This window comes from Petaurus breviceps, unplaced genomic scaffold, assembly GCF_028583685.1.
Source record: "Petaurus breviceps papuanus isolate PSGF00001 unplaced genomic scaffold, PetGlider_PUasm1.0 175, whole genome shotgun sequence".
Taxonomy (NCBI): Eukaryota; Metazoa; Chordata; class Mammalia; order Diprotodontia; family Petauridae; genus Petaurus; species Petaurus breviceps.
Window position 1 is genome coordinate 41707037 of NW_027185764.1, and position 4143 is coordinate 41711179.

A 4143-nucleotide genomic window follows, 5' to 3' on the forward strand; every position below is an offset into this window, starting at 1 on the left:
CAATTCAGTGGTTTTCAGCATATGGTTAAAAGACTCCTGGGCATCCCTGAAATCTTTTCAGGGGGTCTGCAATATCCTTTCAGGGGTTTAAGGTTAAAACTATTTTTTGGTAATAATACTAAGATGTTATTTGCTTATTAAAATGCTTCTGCCCTTTCCAACTACACATGTGTTTGAGGCTGGATTTTCTTCATGTACTTCAATCAAAACAACACATTGCAACAGATTGAATGCAGAAACATATACTAGAATCCAGCTGTCTTTTATTAAACCAGAAATTTAAAAGGTTTGCAAAAATATCTAAAATCAATGCTATTTCTTACTATTATTTTTGTTTTCTTAAAAATATAGTTATTTTTTCATAATAATGTGTTATTTATGTTGAAATGGAACAGAGTTGTTTTTGTCATTTTAGAATAAACATTTTAAATTCATCAGTTTTAATTCCAAATATGGTAGATATCAGTAGATATAACCCATATAAACAAAAGTTCTTTGACGTCCTCACTAATGTTTAAGAATACAAAGGTGTTCGGAGACCCAAAAGTTTGAAAACCATCCCCCTAACTTTTTGTGGGCATATTAGGGGTGGGCAACCTGCGGCCTCCAGGGCACACATGGCCTTCCAGATCCTTGGGTGTGACCTTTTGATTGAGTGCAAGTTTTGCTGAGCAAATCCTTTCATTAAGTGTATTTCTTCCATGAAGTTTGAATTCAGTCAAAGGGCCATACTTGAGGGTCACATGTGGTCCCAGGGATGAAGTTTCCTCATCCCTGGAGGTAATGACACATATCTGAAAGAAGTATACCTTTCAACAAAATGCCATTCTTTAAAGTCCTTTCCTGGGGAGGAGAGGGTGTTGCAATTTATTTATTGCAGTGACACTCTGATGCTACCAATCAATCTTATGCTGTCAACCAATCAAACAAGCATTTATTAATTGTACTGTGCTAAAATGCTAGAACTACAAAGATGAAAAATGAAACAGTCCATCCCCTCATGGAGATAAGATTTCAACTGGAGCAACAACAGATACACATCAGTACATATATAATATATACAGAATTAATGTAAAGTAGTTTGGGTAAGGGGTATCCTAGCTCCTGGGAAAACCAGGAAGGGCATACTGAAGAAGGTGCGACTTCAACCGAATCTTGAAGGAAATGGGGGATTTCAACTGGTGCAAATGAATAAGGAAAGAATGAATTCCATGCCTGGGAGATAATGAAAAGGCACAGAGGTGGGAGATGCTTAGCAGAGAATATATCAAGTGGTCCAGTATGATAAGAATGCTGAGTTTGAGGAGGGGAGTAAATACACACATACATACATGTGCACCCACATGTATATATGCATATATACCTACCTATATGTGCATGCACACGTATATATTCACACACATGCACACATACATATTCACATGCACACACATGTGTATGTATATACACATGGAAAGGTAAAGAAAGATTAGATTGTGGAGATTTTAAAATGTCAAACAATTAACATTCAATCCTATGGTCAACTGAAAGTCAGTGGAATTTGTTGACTGGTTATGGGTGGGGTGATGTGATTAGACCTGCACTTTTGAGGTTGTGTGGAGGACATATTGTAGTGGGGGAAAGGAGGAAGACCCCCAAAGGGAGGCTTTTTCCATAGTCAAAGTGAGAGGCAATAAAGATCTGATATAGGGTGGTAGTTTTGGGATTGGAAAGGAGGGACCATACGCAACAGATGTTGTGGAGATGGAAATGCCAAGATTTGGCAATGGTTAGACACGTGGAATAAGGAAGAGCAAAGAGTTAAGAGAACTAAGGTTTAGCATCTCATTTACTGGAAGCATGGTGGTCGCCTGAAGGCTGGATTAGTGATAGAAGTGAGGTGTTTTGTGGAGGATAAAAGATACTGAGTTATCTTTTGGACACCTTGACTTTTAGATATCTTTAGGACATATCTTTTTAGATATTTAAGAGACAGTTGGTGATACATGTATGAAGCTTTATAGAGATACTATGCTTGGAGATAAAGATTTCTGGGTGTTATCTGCATAGAGGTAATAGGTGGACCCTTGAGATCGGATGAGGTTTTCTAGAGAGGTTTGTTGTTCTGTCATTCAATCCTGTCTGACTCTTCATGACCCCATGGACCACATTGTCCATAGGGATTTTCTTGGTAAAGATACTGGTGTGGTTTGCCATTTCCTTCTCCAGTAGATTAAGGCAAACAGAGATTAAGTGACTTACTTGCCTATGCTCACACAGTTGGTAAGTGTCTTGGGGCAGATAGGAACTCATCCTGACTCCAGGCCCAGGACTTTAGCCACTGAATCATCTAACAGCCTATCTAGAGAGATAGTGTAGAGAGAAAAGGGAAGGTTCAGAACAGAGGTTTTGCTGGGCTCCCACATTTAGTGGTAGAGACATAGATGGTGAATCAGCAAATCAGCTGACAAGAAGAGGTGGGAGGGGAGAGCATTTGTCAACAATGTCAAATTCAGCAGCCATTTCTGAGCATTTGTGCCCTCTTGAAAGTTTTCTTATTTTGCATTCACTATGCTATGCAGTTTGTTTCCCCAGCAGAATGTAAGCCCCTTAAAGTCAGAGACTGTTTCCTTTCTGTCCTGGTATCCTCTATACTTAGCACAATGATCACAGTGGAATGGAACCGAATGTTTCCATGCCACACAGGACATTTGTGGGGCTGCATTTTGGGAATCCACTTCAATAAGAATTTCCAAGTTATGTGAGAAAGAGTCACATCTTGTTCTTTGGCATTACCAGCGTGATCATACACTTTACAAAAATCACACATGTTGCCTAATAACTTTTGGCTCTCAAAATTAGAATTTGCCACTACAGAAAACAAAAAGTTTCAAAAGAATGTGATATTCAAAAGCTCTGAACATTCTTTGACCGAATGAAAGTATTATTAGGATGGGCTTATAGCCTTTACCCAAGCAACTACTTTAAAGGGGATGATCATTATAGGATTATAGATTTGTATAGATAGATGGATGGATAGACAGGTGGACAGACAGGTAGATAGATAGATAGATAGATAGATAGATAGATAGATAGATAGATAGATAGATAGATAGATAGATAGATAGATAGATAAATGGATAGATGGAGAGAGAAACAGATAGGTAGATAGATAAATATATTGATTGATATTGTTTAGTTGGATCTAACTCTTTGCGATACCATTTAGGGTTTTCTTGGTAAAGATACTGGAATGAATGGTTTGCCATTTCCTTCTCCAGCTCATTTTATAGATGAGGAAACTGAGGCAGAGTTGAGTGACTTGCCCAAGGTCACACAGTTAGTAAGTTCCTAAGGCTGGATTTGAACTCAGGAAGATTAGTCTTTTTGACTTTTTCCACTTTCAACACAATAGAGACTTTTAATTACTCTGGATGAATGTTACATTTCAGGGGTTTCATACCCTGAAAGAAGTAAGTGGGAAGTAAGTGATTGCCATTGGTGGCAGCCCTAACATGTAGCTGCCCTCATTTTCCTAGTAGCCATCTTTCTGGTCTTTAAAATAACCTCCATAGGTACCCTGCTTATGGTCAAAGACATGCTCATTGTTTTTCTGCCAACAGCCCAGTCAGGTTCTGCTTCATGGTGGGCTCAATGTGGTGTTTCACCGCTGCCTATGTTGGCTGGTCCAGAGAAGCCAGAAGTTCCTCACTGATGATCATTTTGCTGATTATGGAGTCAGCAGTGGGCAGATCCAGCTAGGACATATCAGACGATGTCTTCATACTAATAGAGTCTTAGACATTGCCATAGGTGTAAAGATAAGTTTGCAGTGATTCTTCCTGGATCTTTCTAACTAGTATGGTATGGAGCATATTGTCCTCAGAGAACAAATCCCAGACATTTCTATTCATCTTGTCATTAATAATTAAACTGTGGCAAGTCTTCCAGTCACCCAACTTCAAGGTTTTAGAAGCTGCCACTACAAGGTGTTCCCTCATTGAGTCAGGTGAACTGAGCTAGAGTTACTATTCATCCATTCACTGTTGGTGATTGCTCTCTGTCTGTCTGTCTGTCTCTGGGTATTTCTGTCTCTATGTCTGTTTCTCTCTCTCTCAACACACACACATATACATGCGCACACATGGGCAAAAAAAATGCTCT